The sequence below is a fragment of the Canis lupus genome, chromosome 17 (assembly GCF_048164855.1).
Source record: "Canis lupus baileyi chromosome 17, mCanLup2.hap1, whole genome shotgun sequence".
Lineage (NCBI taxonomy): Eukaryota > Metazoa > Chordata > Mammalia > Carnivora > Canidae > Canis > Canis lupus.
In genome coordinates, this window is record NC_132854.1 from 39144651 (window position 1) to 39164605 (window position 19955).

The window sequence follows — 19955 nt, forward strand, 5'->3', positions numbered from 1 at the left end:
CCATTTCAGTGTCAGGCACACATTATACACTAATTGGATTCCTGATGCATCTTTAAAAACTAATTTCAAAACACTAAGTAATCAGAGGCTTTGTCTTCAACACAAGACATTGCATCAGCAAAAAGTGTTTATTACTCAGCCACCTGTGTTCTGCACAAAGCAATTTAAGCAGACACAGTCCCTGCCCTGAGGAACTGTCTAAAGCCAGTGCCATTTTAACATTCAAAGACATCAGACAACTACACTAATGACAAACACAAGCTACTAATGTTATTAAAATATAAAAGAATCCACTTCATAATGTTACTTGAATTAAAGAATGAACTAGTGTTTTATTTGGGGAAAAGTGACATGGGAACTTGCTAAGTACTCAGTAAATATTTGTTGAATAGTGCATATAACAATCTTATTTAGATTCAAGAGATGGAAAAAAATTAAAATGCCAAAGTGTTTTCTTGATTAGACTATATTATAAGTGGCATAGTCTATATGAAGTGGTCTTTCAATAACTTACCTGAAAACCAGGTTTTTTTTGTTTTGTTTTGTTTTGTTTTAATTTTTATTTATTTATGATAGTCACAGAGAGAGAGAGAGAGAGAGAGAGAGGCAGAGACACAGGCAGAGGGAGAAGCAGGCTCCATGCACCGGGAGCCTGACGTGGGATTCGATCCCGGGTCTCCAGGATCGCGCCCTGGGCCAAAGGCAGGCGCCAAACCGCTGCGCCACCCAGGGATCCCCGAAAACCAGGTTTTATATACCTTTCTGCAAATATTAATGTATCGATTTCACCATTGTGTCTGGCATATGATATAGGTCTTAGAGAAATGCTGAGGATGCCTAATAATGAATAGCATACAATAATATCAGGACCAATTTTCTACAAGCAGAAAAGTTCCTGTTTATTCCTTCTTATTCCTTATTCCTTTAAGGCCTGCTATTTGATATTTGTGGAACATTATTAATAGCCTTCAATAGGAAGAATTGTTAGATCATCCTGGCTTTCCTTACAATACTTTCCCATAATACAGATTATCCCTCTTTGCTTCATATAAAGTAGTATCAAATGTTTCTTCAGAACAAAGAGAGAGATTAAATGAATTTCCAGCCGAGTCTATTTTGTGAACTCATTGTATACAGATGTACCACACAACTCTAGGGGAGCACCACTGACATGGAAAAAGGAATACAACTGGAAATCATACCCTCTGAGCTGTGCATCTTGGTGGTCCTGAATGAGCTAAGGTGCAGATATCACCTTCAGTGTAGACAATGACTTTTCTCACAAGACAATGTGCGTAGGAATTGTACCCTGTTAAAGCAATCTCTTCACTGGGACACTCAGTCTCTCTTCTATTAATGTTTTTCAAAATACAGCCTTCCTGGCCTCCTTCCAGTGGAGAAAAAGCAGATTAACAGATAAACAGCAACAATAAAATATTTATGGCATCCTCATGAATCTATTCTAGGGAAAAGGAATTTTTTTCCATCAAGCCATGGAACAACTTTATTCTATAAAGTTCTGAAACTGGAATTCATCGAATTAAATTCACTTGGTCTAATCAATTTTAAAATATTGATAATCTATAATTATATTTGCTCGGTATTACATAGGAGGTTTAGAAAAATATCATGAGCATAGTTTCTGCCTTTAAAGAGTTTCCTGGGAAAATAAGAATTACAAAGTACGTAGAGTGAGTTTCATCGTCAGATCTTTCACTATCAAGACACTTGGGGGAAATTCTCATAGGACACATAAGATAGAATTTTGTATAATCAATTATATCATCTTAACTTGTATCATATATTTTTAAAGTATATTAGAGATATATGAGATAGATATAGATAAACGATAGATAGATGATAGATAGATAGATAGATAGATAGATAGATAGATAGATAGATAGATAGATAGACTGATCCATCTGCTTTGCACAATTCCAGGGAAACAGAATCAATACTAGTAACTACAAATAAATAAATCAGAATCAGTAAAAGTTTCATTTGACACCTACTGTAGTAGGCTGAATAATGGTCCCCAAATATATTGTCATAATCCTCAGAACCTGTAAATATTACCTTATTTGGAAAAAAACATCTTGACAGGATCTTGAAATGGGGAGACTATCCTGGCTTATTTGGATGAGATTTAAGTGTAATCACTTGCATCTACATAAAAAAGAGGCAGAGGGAGAGAAGAATGAGAAAATGGGATGTGAAGACAAAATAGATACTGGAAGATGTTATGCTGCTGAATTGAAAGATGGCGAAAGAGGCATGAGTCAAGGAGTACTACCCTAGAAGCTGGAAAAGGCAAGGAAACATTTTCTCCCTTAAACCCTCTAGAGGGTACACAGCCCTGCTGGTACCTAGATTCTTACCCAGTGAAACAGCTTTGGACTTCTGACCAAAAAGACAGAAGACAACAAGTGTTGGTGAAGATGTGGAAAGTAGGGAATCCTAGTGCGCTGTTGGTGAGAATGGGCAGCCATTATAGAAAATAGTATGAAAATCCGTGAAAAAAATAAAACAAGATCTACCATATGATCCAGCAGCCTCACTTCTGGGTATATATCTAAAGGAAAGGAAACCAGGATCTTTCATAGATACCTGCACTGTCATGTTCATCTGCAGCATTATTCACAAGGGCCAAGCTATGAAAACAACAGGAGCGGCCGTCAATGGATGAATGCATAAGAAGATATGAAGTATATGTAACATGGAATATTGTTTAGCAAGGGGAAAGAGGGAAATCCTGACATTTGTGAAGACATGGAGGGACCTTAAGGGTATTGTCTTAGGTGAAATCAGCCTGACAGAGAAAGTCAGATACTATATGATACTCACTTATATGGGGGATCTAAAGAACTGAACTCACAGAAACAGAGTAGTATGGTGGTTGCCAGGAGCTGGGGTATTGGGGAAATTGGGAGGTGTGGGTCAAAGTGGGTCAACTTCTAGTTGAAAGATGATTAAATTCTGGGGATCTAACGTTCAGCATGATGATTATACTTAACAATAGTACATTGTATACTTCAAAGTTGCTAAAGGAGTAGATCTTAAATGTACTTACCAAAAAAAAAAAAAAAAACATGTTAATTAAGTGAGGTGATGGACCTATGAACTAACTCTATTGCTGTGGTAATTAGCTCACAATATATAACTGTATCAAATCATTACATTGTGCACCTGAAACTCTCACAATGTTTATGTCAATCATATCTCAATAAAGCTGGAAAAAAATAGAGATTCTAAACAGGTTTGTGTATACTTTAAGGTGGAAAGATAAAGATGATCCCAGTCTAATGAAGTCAAGCTATGAAGAGAAGTAGTGGGTTTTAAGAGAAAGATGAATTAACTTAAAACTTGTGTGGTATCGAACTCCAATTAAAAAAAAAATACAAAAAAAAGAGAAACGAAACAAAAATATAAAAGCCGTATAATTTAAAAGAACTCACTTTTTAAGATCTGACATAGGTAATAAAATATAAATGCATTTAGTTACAGTAAAAAAAAAAACTTGTGTGGTATTTATGTTCTAAAGGGTAGAACATAAGTTCTAAGGGGTATCCTGGATTTTTAGAGGCCTTCCTGCTGCTCAAATTTTATCACAATAACACCCCTCAAAAACACCAGCACAACACAAAAAGTTTCTTATCCTTGATATGCAAATGGATCTTCAATCAGTATTCACTCCAAAATAGACTAGCCCTTTAAACAATTCCTACATAGTTTTTCTTGAATTGCCAGTGAAGTTATAATACCTAGTAGCGCAAGACTATTTGTGTTAATTGCCCCTTCTTACATCTAAGCATTGCTGTTAAAACCATTTCACCACCCCCACCCTCACATTCTAAACTGTAATTTCTGGCATTTGTATGTAACTTGTAATCGAGAAATATGCCAGATACAGATTCAGAGGTTGGGATTTACTAGCAGTTTAACTATCTATCCAGGTGCAAACCTAGCAATAGATTTCATCTCTTTTTTTTTTGGGGGGGGGGGTCAACTTAGTTGTTTATTTGCCTGTACAACACAACAGAGGGTTGAATTTTAAACTAAATTCAGATCCCTAAACATCCCTTAAGATGTCTTTAAAATGATAGCACTATAATCCAGCATTGGGGGAAAAAATCATACACAGAAAATTGCCTGTCACACACCAGGCAATGTAATCAAAGTTGGTAGAAATTGCCAAATTTCTCAGTATAGAATAAATCTTTTCAAAATCTGGACTTCACAGGGAATGGATTCATACATGATGAAGAACTATGACACAGATGCCAACAGCTATCTCAAAAAAAAGGATTTGGCAGAATTGAGAGAAGGCTATTTAATTTTCAACAATATTTAAATCAATTATAATTAAAAAACAAAACAAAACAAGAATTTAGCCAAATAAGAAGTGCAGACAGAATCATGCTACTGTTTCATACTATTGGAAATCATATATTGAGGATTAAGGATACTTATATAATGAGGTTTACACATATACACATAGTAGAAACGTGGTCACATTGCTCTGATGATTGTCAATTGTCTGAGGTGATTCACAAAAATCTCTTTTACCCTGAAATTGAACTAGGTATAAGCTCAAATTGCAATTGTGACATTTAAGAGGGACAATAGGAATTTGAAAAGATAACATTATTTATTTTTGATTCATTAAAAAGTTCTGTCTTAAACAGAGTACATTATTCAAAAAAGGATTGTGTATAACTAGATGATGTATTGGCTTCACAAAAACATGACCGTAAAATCATGATTAAAAGCTCTAGTTAGATCTCACCAGTGTTTCAAGGATTTAGGACCCATAACTCAGTGGGGTCATTCTAGTGTTGTTAGAAAAATTAGTGAAAGCTTGTCAAAAGAATACAGGTGACAAGAGTCAGGAGTATGACATTCAACCACTGCTCTTCATATTGACAACCTTTAGGAATTAAGTTTTAATTTATTAAAGAATAATGAATTTCCATTAGAGTTATCAATTGATAAGTGGCATTATGATTCTGAATGCTACTCTTGCACCCTGTAGGATACTGAATTTGAGAGGTCTTAGCTTAACTCTTCAAATAATACCATATTTGAAGATACTCTTGGAAAGTTGAGCACATTTACTAAAATATGTACCTTTTCAGAAAAAGGTACACTAAGGTGGTTCCCCCCCTCAATATTTGAAAATTAAACATTGTCCGTAGACTGTATCCATTCCATCTGGCTATTTACGTATCTGAAAAGGAATACTTTTAATCTTTGCACTTTATAAACATGTAAAATATTGAGTTGTGAAAGAAAGAAGCCACACTTTGGAATGACAGCTATTTGGGCCCTTGCAAGACTGTTTCAAATAATCTGCAATAGAGGTTTCATATTAGTTACCATGAACTCTTAAAAAAAGAATTGTTAGAGCATCCATGCTAGTGTGACTAAGAACAAATGATTCACTTGGTTTTTCATATCAAAGAACAGTAACACTTTGTTTGGCTACTTAGTGTCTCATGCTGTTTTACTTTGGCAATATGGTTTCTTTGAAGCTGAGTACCTACTACTTACTGTTGCTCAATTTCCCTTTATCACCAAAAACAAGTGCCCAGGCATGAGGCAAGTCAGATAAGCATCAGCATTCACAATCCATATCCCAATCTCCAATCCCAAAGTTCAACTGAAGCAAAGTGTATGGACAGCAATGCCAGCAGTTCTCTGCTATGCCACAACAACACTGATCAAATGTCTAGTGTTACAGTTTAGGTTGGTATTTCTTGTCCATGAGAACCTTATCATCTCTCTTGGCCCCTCCTCTCCATCCTTTCTATAATAATAATTTCAAAAATCTGTATTTTCCTGAGTAGCTTGAAAAATACCTACAATCTTCAGTAGTAGTCTTATAATCCTCATTTTATACACTGCGAAGCTGCAGAAACATCTTACTTTTCCTGGTGTATGATTCTTCTACCAAAGAGCACTCTGCACAGCCCTTGTATTTTCTTTTTTTTTTTTTATTAAATTTTTTTATTTATTTATGATAGTCACAGAGAGAGAGAGAGAGAGAGAGAGAGGCAGAGACATAGGCAGAGGGAGAAGCAGGCTCCATGGAGGGAGCCTGATGTGGGACTCTATTCTGGGTCTCCAGGATCACGCCCCGGGCCAAAGGCAGGCGCCAAACCGCTGTGCCACCCAGGGATCCCGCCCTTGTATTTTCTTTTTCCTTTTTTATAAAAATGTTTTTTTTTATCAAAGTAGTAAATATCCATAGGCTTAATAACAGAGATCTATGAAAACTGTTATAAAAAATAAATTTGTGGTTCACACTAATCTGTCATGGCTATTCCCCAGAGGTAGCAAATTTCATATTTACTGTTTGTTCTATGATTTTATCCATATTTCTTATTTTTTAAGTCTTAGATACTATTTACCTAATACTTTAAGATAATTTTTATATATTATTATCTATTAAATTCTATCTACAGATGTTAGGGAGTTTATCTCTTTTAAATTCAAACAGCCACCAGAAACCTCATCTTCTCAATCTAACTATAACAAAAATTTTGGTTATATTATTTTCCATGATGGCCATTAGCATTATCCTTTAATTGTTGACTACTATTTATTAGTATTATGTTATTAATTAGTATTATATTTCCTTTCTTGTATAATTTTTCTCTTCATAATTAATAGTATAGTTATTTTTTATTGGTGAGGATTTTTTATACTTTTCCTTAATTCATCCCCAAACTCTCCCATACAAATAAATATCTCCTTTAATACAGCCAAACACATCAAAATTTCTATTCTTTTTTTTTTTTTTTTTTTTCTTAGAGAAAGTTTCACTGGAATCTGCCTGCTCCAATGAGTCATTTCCATTATGTACCTGCTGCATGACTCTCATTTTGGGCATTTCATTGGTGCCGGTCTCCATTTCTCAAATCAACAGTTCTTCACAAATGTTTCACATTCCTTGGCTCTCAGTTCCTATTTAAGACTGAAGCACAAATAATCCCATGCATTGGAGTTCATTAATGGATGATCATTACCCTCTAATGATCAGGCAAAGGTCCATCAGCCTATTTGACTGTGTGTAGATCTTTCCTCTTTCCAGCTTTTCATTTTTCACAGAGAAATTATCCAGTCTCAAAATGACTGCTTCCAGTACGGAAGCAAGGTCAAGAAAGTGGTGCAAAGTACCCTGTTAGGTAAGTAGACTTCCACTAAGCCCTGCTGTTTCTGGGTGTACTGCTCTGTCTCAGTATCTCCAGAGAGGAAATGTAGAGAGTTCTCATCAGTGTTGTCTGACTCTGCAGGATGCATGAGAGGATCTTGGATAAGATCTTTTAAGATAACCTTTCAAACAGTAGTCTGACTTTCAACCACAGCAGCACCTCTTTGTTATAACCCACTCCCATTCCAGAGATTTTCCCTAACTAAGCCACATCTTGACTATCTTCCTGAAAGCTTTGGTATTAGTTTTCTCATTTCTGCTGAGCTTTACCCACATTTTAGGTTCAAAACCTCTGTTGACAAATATGTCCTATTATCTTCTTAACTCTCTTTTCTTGGGGCGTATGTGTTTATGATTTTTAAAAATCTTTCATTGTTATATTGCCAGAGTTTCCAGGGAACATGGAAATAAAAGCATGTGCTCAGCCCACCTGTTTAACTGGCTCTCTGCTGCTTTTTTAAATCAATTTCTCATTAGTGAAAATTTCCCTCTAACTGTTGTCCTCGGTACATTGCAATGCTCTTCATTTCTTTCTTATTATAAAGCCGTGGAGGTTTCATCTCCTAGGAGATGTGCAGTACTTCTATGCAGTTTCATCGTCTTCAAGACCAGTCACCTGGCTGACTGTTAGGTAGTCTGAGATTAGCAACGTTTCTGCCTCCAGCCATCCAAACGGGAACTTTAGGCAAAGGCAGAAATCATCCTTATATATACGTCCATTGAAAACAATTCTTTCTGTGAGTCTGCAATAGCTTAAAGTTGAGTCCCTCCATAGACTATTTTTTATGGAACTCTTGCTTCCCTAACCCATTCTCTGTTGAGTCTCTGTTGGCACTTGCTTTCTTTCAATAGGCACAAATTTGCACCTTTCTTTTTCTCTTTGAGAATCCTGAGCTGACACTTTTTAGGAATAGGAAGATACTCATAGTACTATAGTGAGCTGCACAAATGTATTAGCTGAAAACATGGCATCAGAATCCCTCCTTGAAATATAATAATCATTGCTGAACAAATCACACTGCTGAAACTATATAGGGAAAGTAGAGATTTCAAGCTCAGATTGTGAGGAAAAAGCAACAGTATAAACTAAACTGCTCTGCATGAGTCAGAGAGGAATTTCTTTTGCACCTGACTAACCAAGGAAATGGAATCCTAGGAGATGGGAAATTTGGGAAAGGAGTCAACAAGACTGTGGTTATTTTGTATTAATTTGAACATAAACAAGGTCATAAACTCTATCCCTGTGTTCTTTGGAAAGGAAAGAAAAATGGAATCAGGAAAAAGCACAAATGGGACTTAAATTACGTTAGTGTTTTATTTCTTAAGGAGAAATCTGAATTAAACATGGCAAAATGGTAGAATATTAGATCATGTAGTAGGCATGAAAGTATTCATGATGTGTCCTCCTTTGCTTTTATGTATGCTTGAAATACCTCATAATTTAAGAAAAGGCAACAAAAAATATGACTAGTACCTCTGAATTGGAAAATCAGATCCATTTTACAACTTAGGGAATCAGGCTTATGGTTGAAAATTTAAAAATGTCAGCCTGATCAGAATTTTCCCAGATCATGAGACCTAGATCTAGGACTCAATCCAACATCTGTCTAAAGTTGACCTTTTATCTGAGAGGCAAATTAAGGAGGAAAAGAATATAGGAAGGTAGAAAAGAAGTAGCAGTCATCTTCTATCATAAAACAAAAAACAGCAGAATTATCAAAGATGAAATAGATATTAAAGAACTAACAAAAAATATAATGTTCCTTTCTTGGTGCATGTTACTCTACACAGGCAGTTTTCCAGACTCTGTTGCATTTGCTTCATCCTCTACTTGACGGTCTACTTTTTTGTTATTTTGTTTTCTATGTCATGCCTTATTTCTTTATCTATTTATTTGCATGTCTTATTTCCTCATTAAGACTATTAAGTTAAAACATTATCAATTATTATCATTTCTGACTTCTCGTCATTAGCACACAATTTTCTAAACTTAATTGGGGTTCAAGGATTTTTTATTATTTTTTTAAACATGGGATCCCTCTCATCATCCCACAGTTCTAGTACCTTATGGAACACACCTTAAAAATGATAAATGAGATAATTCCCTAAGGCACATTCAAGGGCTAATATTAGATGATTCCATCATTTCCTTGAAATATTGCCCCTTCCTGTGCTGGTGGTGGATGTTCTGCTGTAGCTTATTAAACAGCAGATGCTTAGGTATCCTGCTGTCATCCAGGGAGCAGGTTTATTTTGTAGCAAGTGACACTTCCAGATGGTGAACTGGATGCAATCTAGCAAGCTGTTGATGAAAAGGCTCAGGAAGTAGTGTAAGGCATTTGTGGGCAGTCCAAATTTCATTCAAAATTAGATATGAACACCATGTTTTACACATTCAAGTGGTTTGGAGCTTAATGTCAGGGTTCAGCTTTGTCCGTTAAGCTCATAAAGGTCATGCTTCATCATTAAACTCAATACATTTCCTTCATTAGTGTGTTATCTTAGTGCAGATTTTGTAAAGAGTTGTCATTTCTGTCTTACAAATAAAAAATTGCCACATCTAGTATACTAATAGACAAATGACCTTCTCTCTTAGCTAATCCACATGAGCATTTTATCTACTCTGCAAAGCAAGGTGGATTTTTTGGTATGTCTTACTTTTATTTTTGCATATTTTCAAATAAAATGAGTTATTATTAACTTTTTCTCAGATGATTTTTCATTTTATTTTATTTTATTTTTTAAAAAGATTTTATTTATTTCTTCATGATAGTCACACAGAGAGAGACAGAGAGGCAGAGACACAGGCAGAGGGAGAAGTAGGCTCCATGCAGGGAGCCCAACGTGGGATTCGATCCCGGGTCTCCAGGATCGCGCTCCGGGCCAAAGGCAGGAGCCAAACTGCTGTGCCACCCAGGGATCCCATGATTTTTCATTTTAAAATGATCATTCAAGAATGATCATATACAAGGGCATTTAAATTACATAATTTAGGTGTCTTAAGTTGTAGACCTAAAGCAATAGAGAACTTTAAGTAAAGCACAAAAACTCCTAACTGAAGGAAACACTGAATAAGTGAGATCATTACATCATACATAAAACACATAAGAACATATTTTAGAATCTATTTGAGTTATTCTGAAACAAAGTCTGTGGCATTAGTGTAGGTTTCTTCTTCCCTCCTTGCTTCACAGAAAGAATATTCTCTAGTTGTCTCATAGTAATTGCTTTTCTAAATGATTTATATTGCGTTATGCCCAGTTGTATTGTTCTAGTTTTCATAAATCCAGTAGGGTTCAGATAAAAGAAAGTAGCTAATTCGGCTTAAGAATTTACCTTTGTAAATATCATGATTCAGGTATATAATATCATCCACATGCAAAGTGGCTTATTTCCAGATAAATAAGCCATGAAAAGTTAGCTCTGAGTCTACACAGAAGCAAGAGAAAAATGTACAAACTTACTAGAACATCTGTATTAGTTATATATCATCATATAGCAATTTCCTCCAAGTATAGCTGCTAAGCAATGAACGTTTTATTATTTCACAGTTTTTGTCTTTGCTGGTCAGGATTCTGGCCATGGTCCAGTGTGAGCTTTTGGCTTAGAGTCTTACGAGGTTGAAGTCAAAAGTGTTGGGAGTGGCTGAAGCTTCCTCTTAAGGCTCTTGTAGTTATTGTCTGAACATGGCTTCTCTCTGTAGAGTTGCCTCCAGACAAGGCAGCTGCCTTCTCCCAGGGTTAGTGATCCAAGAGAGACTAAGAAACTGTAACCAATAGAAAAGCCAGAAGCTTTTTATGACCTAATCTTGGAATCTCATCATTTCTGCCATATTCTGTTCCTTAAAAAAGAGTCTTAAATCCTGATTGCACTCAGAAAGAATGGATTACATAAGAGCATGGGTCATTGCTCTTGTGTTGGTTCCTATCCAAAACCATAATATGTTTTGGATCTTAAATGACTGAAATAAATACTATTTTGAATGACTTGAAGTGTTTTTAATACATAAGATCCTCTGGAACTCATGGGTGGCTCAGTGGTTTAGCGTCTGCCTTTGGCTCAGGGCATGATCCTGGATTCCCAGGATGGAGTCCCACATTGGGTTCCCTGTGGGGAGCCTGTTTCTTCCTCTGCTTATGTCTCTGTCTCTCTCTCTATCTCTATCGCTCATAAATAAATAAATAAATAAATAAATAAATAAATAAATAACGCATCTTTAAAAAAATACATAAGATCCTGATTGGATGTAATTGAGGAATACAGGTCTTAAGAACAGGAATTTTTTTTTTTTAAGATTTTATCTATTTATTCATGAGAGACACAGAGAGAGAGGCAGAGACACAGGCAAAGGGAGAAGAAGGCTCCATGGAGGAAGTCTGACGTGGGACTTGATTCCAGATCCCAGGATCACACCCTGAGCCAAAGGCAGACGCTCAACTGCTGAGCCACCTAGGCGTCCCAAGAACAGGAATTAATACCCAAGGAAGTCTAAAAAACCAAAAGTCTCTTGAGATAATTTTCCATTCTTCTTGTAAGCAAACATAACTGTAATGCTAATAGAGAATTGTCTTCACATAATTCTACACCGGGAAGAGTAGATTGTTCCATCTGTGAGATTTACTTGACTCCAAAGGGAAATATTTATGTATGCGAACATTATATATGGACATAAATCTTTATGGTAAGTTATAGAAATTCTATTTGATAAAGTGCCTTTGTAATTGTCCATTACTTTTAATGCACAGAAGCAAAATAAACTTAATTATTCTAACAGTGTGAGAGACTAAAGCCTTTTTTGAACAGATGTTTTATATTTCATTATTGAATGTATTGTTCCTAACAATTTAATGATTTACATCAGTATTATCTTATTATACCTAATTTTATTTATGGAAGAAAAAGACATTTTTTGTTGTTGTTGAACAAGGAACAATGATAAAATAGGAGATTTTAACCTACTTCTGATACATAAAATATCAACAACGAGCTGACGATCAGAAAGATACCCCTCTTTTCCTCCCTTTGATCATATTTTCTCTATTAGTTTTCAAATTTCCACTGAAACTAGAATTTACATTTTATGCCATTCAAAGGGATTAATATAAAGCCATCCACATGCAAGAGAAACTTCAGGTCATTTATTAATTCTTATATTTCAGTTAATAAAATCTATGCTATGAAAGAATTCTAAATATTAATTCATAAGAAATATGTAGAAAATATTAGTTGCTTTACAAAGTCATTTTCCAAAATCAATACAGCCTCCCACATTAGATTGACACTCGCCCCTTTTCAAGTAATCCTAATTACCATCTCATATCTAAACATTGGAAAAGTAACCTATTTCAGATCAATATTTCACGATAGATACTTTTAATGATAGCAATCCATATCGCACAGCTTTTGTTTGTTAAGCTGACACAGAAAATTAGCTCTGCTTTTTCTTGCTTATGATTTGCACTTGCACATGAACCAGATGGCAATACGAATCAGATGAAAGAATAATAAGCATAAGCTAGAGAAATCGAGATTGGTTGAAACAACAGATCATTTCAAAGATATAAAAACTCTGATGGTTAAATCCTTTTCCTTTTGCTCCTTGCATGAGCTGTCTAATGCATTTATTTCCATCTACTTTTATTGGAGAATCTGTCCATTAAATTAAACCACGGAAATGCAGGGCAGATGAGTCTTCGTTCGGGGAACTAATAAGCCTACAAAGTCACGAGCAGTACATCAGATGAGCTGTACTTTTTCACCTTTCTTACACACCTGGGAGGCATTATACAATTTTTCCTCTGAAAGGGACTTTTTTCCTTGTGCAGAGGAAATACTTTTCTTACACAGTCTCTAAATAATGAGCCACTTTAAGGTAACTCTGTGTGGAGAGACTTGCGTAACAGAAGTACATCACAGGATGTTTGCCGTATGAAACCCAAGCTTATTACTTTGATGTACCAAATGATGCCACAACTCAAAAATTCCTAAAGCTCTATCTGTTTGGCATGCAATGAAGTAAGTGACAAGTAAAGATGTTCTAATACAGCCCTGCTGTCTCCATGTCAAGGAGAAGCAGGTTTCTCATGAAAAAAAAAAAAATCTAGTGAGGTACTTGCATGAGTGTGGATCCTTGTGAGATTACTGCATGTAATCTTACTGCATGAGAGGTTAGCTTTAACAGCACATTAAATGCAGTTAATAAGATAACTATTCTGACAATGGATAAAAAGAACCTCTAAGAGGTTGAGCTAGTGGGTAAAGAGGGTAAGAGATGAAAATTTAAGAAAACACCAGCTTCTCAAAGCAAATGAGTACTTAATGAAGTAAGTTGAGATTTTTTTTTTTTTAAGATTTGATTTTTAAATAATCTTTACACCCAATGTGGGGCTCGAACTCACAACCCTGAGATCAGGAGTCACATGTTCTACTGACTTAGCCAGCCAGGTGCCCCCATAAGCTGATATTTAAATATGCATAATACAGCCTATCTGCATTTATCAAATACTGATACCATACAAGTGGGAGAATTATGTAGAAATCTTTTAAAGTATTTTTTCATTATCTTCAAATTGTTCAAATGTACATTTTGATAAATTAGCTATTTATTTCAAATGAAAAAATCATCTCAATTCTGGGAGTCAGAAGAAATGTGTGTGTGTGTTAAAAAATAAACATTTTCAGGTAAGAGCTAAGAAATTGGAATTGCTAAAATGCCATTTGCTAACAATACCTGATTTTTGTGGTACTGTTTGAATTGATGACTTCACACGATTATATGAAATGATTCTAATATTTTTCAGTAAGTTGAAGTGAATAAATAAAGCAAGTTGAAATAACTAAAGGGGCAGGGTAAGGTATGCACGAATATTTCACCAGCTATTGTTGGTGTCTTTTGTGCAAATTGTAGGTTAAATTCTGACAGGCTGGAGAAAGAAAGCCAATAGGAAATTGAACTCATGCAACTTTAGTCTCTATATTTTCAACTTCAGATAACATTTCTTATATGAGAACTGACTTCTATTTATACTTTTAATAATGATCATTTTAAAGCACCTATGAAAAAGTAATATTGATGAATATCATCCTGAATTGAGAAAAAGGGTTGAATGGAGTCAACATACACTTGATAGAATTAAAGATCTGTATTTTTCCAAAAGTAATTAGCTTAAAAACAAATTTCAAAATTCTGTTAATGAGAATAGGTTAAAAATTGAAATTTGTTCCCCAGAAACAAATAGAACTCATTGGTCCTTAGCATCCTGAGTTTAGTGTGAAGTAGGTAAAAATAAAAACCTCTGTTATTCATTTTTAAATTTTTTAAATATTTTATTTATTTATTCATGAGAGACACAGAGAGAGAGGCAGAGACACAGGCAGAGGGAGAAGCAGGCTCCCTGCGGTTAGCCCGATGTGGGACTCAATCCCAGGACCCTGGGATCACAACCTAAGCCAAAGGCAGAAGCTCAACCACTAAGCCACCCAGGTGCCCCATCAGTTTTTAACGTTTTTGAAGTCACAGCTTTAATAATGAAAATTTTGGAAGTGTCATTTTACCCGTCAGTTTGTAAGGCAAAATTGAACGCTGTTTGGATTATGTTAATAATTGGCCCAGTCTCACATAATAATCCATTCACTGCCTGCACTTTCTAAATTTTGGTCAGTATGACATATAGGTGCAATGTCCTTGGGAAATATAGGACCAAAATGGGGAAGAAGGAACTACCTGAATAGCATCCCAGACCTTTCAGTAAATTACCACATGTAGAGAAATAAATGGTGGTATGGAAGTTTAATCACTGGCTGCTGAAGAGTGAGTAATATATTTACTTATTCACCAATTCCACTTCCAAAGAACACGTGGGGTATGTTTTGAGGCATGTATCACCTGTCAGTGTGCTTCAGAAAATAGATAAACTGGTGGGGAGTTTATAAAATGAAAGCACAACAAAGAACAGAACAAATCTAACCAACTGCTTTAATGGAGTTCAATTCTTCTATTTCAATGAAGATATTTTGAATTTCTTAAAGTTGATAATGTCATTTAAGAGTTTTTTTCTTCCACTTAAAAAAAAAAAAAAAAAAGTGAAGTAGTCACATGGCCATAGCTACAGCCTTAATATTTAAGGACTCACAGATGTATCCAGTAAGTGAGATAGAGGAATTGATTGATTTGTATTTATGGATATCTCCAAATCCCAAATCACTCAGAACAGAATGTAGCAGTGGCAGGAAAGTTGTTCTGAATTTCAAAACTTCTACATAACTGCTATCTTTTCTTCTTCTAATAGTGTTTGTATATGTTACTTAGGCCTAATACATTTCATTGAAAATTAGCATATTATTTTTATTTTTTTTATTTTTTTATTTTATTTTATTATTATTATTTTTTTGCCTCACTGAGAGAAAACAAATCTTTGGACAAAGCTCTCTGTTGTTATTTTTTCCCAATAAAAATCATGAAAAAAGGTGCCCAGTATGAAGCCTCTTTATATATGAAAAGATAAATAACTACATTTGTATAAAAATTAAACTGCTAACATATTAATTGCTGTATAAGGTCAGCTATTATAAAAAACAAAATTAAAAACACAGTGTTATACATGGAAAGAGTATATATATTTTCTCTCTCATCATAGTCTGGAGATTAGTGGCAGGTTCAGATGATTCTGCTCCAGGAAGTAAACCAAGTTCCAGTTTCATTTCACATTTCTGCTTTGCCATTGCCAACGTGTTATTCTCTTCTGTATTGTTGAGTGAAAGTCAACGCTCTTCTATACTGTGGCCTGTGGAGAGAGAAAAGGCCATTCAAATAAATTTCATTTAACAAGTGAGTTGGATGTTCACTCATTCTCACATTCTACTGAAGAAAAAAATGTTATAACTAACTGCAAGAGAGATTGGAAAATGTCTCAACAGTCATGTGCTCAGCAAAAATCTACTGTAATAGAAGAATGGATTTGGAGCAGTGGTGAATAAGTGGACCCAAATGCATGGGTCCTTCCTTATTCCCATATGCAGTTCATTCCACAATTTATCACATCTGGCTCAGTTTAGAATGTCTTAGTGAAGCCTAGTCATCTCCATTAAGCCTAAATATGACACTTTGCAACCTGATAATCTATAAACTAATAGAAAATTTGTATGTAGTACTAATTTGTACTTGTACAAACTTGTATCTGTACTAATAGAAAATGTAGTAGTATGATCTATCAGTCTACTATATGCAAATAACTGGCTTTGGTAACCCAGACATTTGGTTTGGTTTCGTTAGCAATAAAATTCTCTCAAAAAACTTGAGATTGTCATCTTTGTTTCAGTCATTTTTTTTGGTTGTTTTTGTTTTTGTTTTTGTTTTTTTCAAGTGACCATTCCCAAAGATTTCTTCTAAACATATACCTCAAGCCTACCAATTCTTCTCTTTACTGGTTCTGGGCTTGACTTATCCACTCGCCAATGATGTGAAGGCATCTAAATGGAAGATACCTTGAAAGGATGCAGTTGGATGATAAGACAACACCTCCGTCTGAGCTTTATCACAGACTCCTTATTCTGCCTAAAGAGATTAGTTTGGAGTCTGGAGATATAGGTTGCAAGTGACAATCTCATCTTCTGCTATTTAGGATAAAAAAGCAGTTGGTATTTTAATACTTTTAGGGCCCAAAATAACGCTTGCTCAGTCAATATGATTGCTGATTGTAGGCAGAGATTGCCTCTTAGCAGTGCTATATTTTCTTCTATATAGAATTGCAAAACTTATCATTTCTTGTCTGATCTCAGCTCTCTTTAACAGTAATTTTGCTAAAACAACAGAGCAGCCAAACACATCATTTGTCTGAGTTTTTAAAACAAATTCCAGTAAAGCTACAGATTTATAAGCATATGGTCTGCCATTGAAATTATCACAGGTGATAGCTTTACAAGTATTTCGCTGTGTCCCAATAGAAGTTGTCATCTTTGCAGCCAGAAAACTCATGTCATCCCTTTTCACCTTCTTACAGTGATGCCTTGCCATGTGATTTAGTTTTTGTCTAGTAGCACCTCACTTCCAGATATTCTTATTGTACTTTGAAGGACAAAGTTGATTATAAATAAACCACAGAATACATTAGTTCAAACAAGAGTTATTGTTCTCAGATATGCAGTTCGAGAGGGGTTCAGACTGAAAAGCATCATGCCTCTGTGAAGTCCTTTTTTGAGGAAACCCAGGTTCTTTCCATTTGTTTCCCTTTCTTCCCCTGCAGAATCGAGCCCATCTACATGTCTGAACGAAGCTGTTTTCAAGCCGTTTCTCATCCCCTGGACCATCTCCTTGGGTGCAGCTACTTCCTTTAGAGCAATCAATCAAATGTTACACAGATTACATCCACTATCCATAGCCCCTGAGAGAGAACATGTTCTCTTGGCTACACTTACCTGCAGAGAACCCTCCAGACAGTTTGTCAGTGAGGGACTTGTAAAGGGGACTTTTTGGAGTGTGGTCAGCAGATGTATTTCAGCTGTTAGGTTTTTCAAATGTTGCCCCTGTTGCAAAGAGTGATTTTGTCTAAGGATAGCCCCATCCATGACAACCTGTATGCAGACTAGTCCATGTGGGGATACAGAGTCGGGCTCCCTCACCAAAATTGAGGTCAACTTGGAAAGCCTATTCAATTTTCAAAGCTGTCCATGGGCTCAGGTAAAGCTGGACTGAAGCATGTCTTCTCTTTCTGACCACCATTTTTCCTTCCTTGTTTCCACAGGTATTGATCCCGGGGACCCATCTCAACAAACATCCTGTGCACTAAACTCCATCTCAGAGCCAGTTTCCTGATGAACCCAATAATCAACAATGGCAAAGTATTTCATTTGGTTAATGTATATATAAATTTATCTTTCTATAATTTAGCTAGCCACACCAAGGCAAATATAATAGATGTCCCCATGCATATCTTACACCTGATTCAAACTTTCCATCAATAAAGGAATTTTTCTCAAATAGCGAAATTATTCTCTATCTTTGTCCTGATGACTATAGTATCAAATGAATAAGGAGAATGAGGAAAATATGTGGCTTTAATTATTTTAGAGTATATCACCATGGCTCCTTAACAACATATTTACTAAATCTGTATTCAAAAGCTAATACCTGGTAGGAGTAACCAGACAGCCTTTTGTCACTTCATTCCAAATTCATGTCAGTTTAGTAGGCAATGGTAATACTCTGACCCTCTCTGCTTCTATTTGTAAGTACTAGTTTTTGTTTAAATGGTTCATGCCAAAGCCAATACATCATATATCACTAGAGACTAAATAAGGAAAGCTTTGTCAGCCTCATAAACGATGCTTGTAAAAGAAAGAAATGCACACAGAGGAAAGAACATGAGGTCTATGAGGGTTCACAAGACAAGGAGGATTTAGCTTGCTCTTTCCTCTTCTTAGGACAAATGATGAGGGGAGAACTAGAGAGGTTGCCAGCAGGCAGGGAAGTGACATTCCCTCTGACCAGGGGAAAGATGTTCCCAGAGCAGGGGAACAACAAAGGTGAGTAAATTCCTGCTAGTTGGAAGATAAGACTTCATTCTGAATAGCCTATGCCATATCTATCCTGCCATTACATTTTTTTGAGGCAAATGAAGTCCAAAATTTTAATGCATTCTACATTACATAAATTACCATAGTGTGTTTTGCTGTTTTGACCTTTTCAGCATTCCTTCCATAATTTGATTGGGCAGCTATTATACTTGCTTTCTGTTTACAACATTTAACCTGAAAGGAAGAGAGATATTGAGCCAAACAAGGAAAATACTAAAATAACACAGAGACTTAATTAGAGGTATAATGTGCTGCAAGTCAGAGGACCAAAATGCCAGCAAGTCTGGAACTGCCTTGTGAATTTCTTGATTGACAGAGGCAACAAGGGGAGTGAAAGTGATCAGTAAAGTGAGGACAACCAAAACCAATTATTGGTCTTATTCAAAGGTCATTTATGTTAAAATTTTCTCTAATATATTAGATGCAATAATAAAAATGTTTTAAAAATAAACTCACAGTTGAAGAATGTGAAACGTACTGAGCTTATGATAGAATAGCTTTAGATAAGTAAGATTTGGCAGAAGAAATCTAATCCATCAGGTAACATTTCTTGAGGGCCTAGAATGTATGACACATTGTGTTAGGAACTGAGTACAAATATAATACGTATTTCTTTTTTGTTTTAAGATTTTATTTATTTATTTGACAGAGAGACAAAGACCACAAGCAGGGGGAAGGGAAGAGGGAGAGAGATAAGTAGGCTCTTCTCCATACAGGGACCCTGATGAGGGGCTCGATCCCAGGACCCCAGCATCATGACCTGAGCTGAAGGCAGACGTTCAACCACCTGAGCCACCCAGGAATCCCATAATACATAGTTCAAACAGCATATGATCTCCACCTGAAATTTCAGACAATGAATGTGAACTGACACAAATCCATACAACTGAGTGATTTTCCTCAAGAGCATTCAGCAACCTGAATGAAGAACTAGTGGCAATGGACAGTCAGATTGATTGAGGGTTGAACTTTGCCAGTCCATGTAACAGAAAGATTAAGGAACAAGGAAGTTGAGGTTGTCTGTAAGATGGTGATTTTAGGGAGTTCTAAGAGTATGATGAATGGGATATAGTATGTGAAGTAGGGAAAGAAAGACACAGTTGACAGTAAGGAGAATATACAGTGTTGTAAAGGAGGAAGCAGAGATCAGTTTGGAAATAAGTGTAATAGA

General features: G+C 35.6%; 1 long non-coding RNA gene across 2 annotated transcripts in view; it reads right to left on the bottom strand.

Annotated features, from left to right (window-relative positions):
* The window catches only part of LOC140608036 (uncharacterized), a 54437-nt gene extending 43477 nt beyond the window's left edge, over nucleotides 1-10960 (bottom strand). For both annotated transcript variants that reach the window (XR_012009982.1, XR_012009981.1), the window contains exon 1: nucleotides 10678-10960. This is a non-coding gene — a long non-coding RNA (uncharacterized lncRNA). The remainder of the gene's footprint in view (nucleotides 1-10677) is intronic.
* Nucleotides 10961-19955: the final 8995 nt, after the last annotated feature.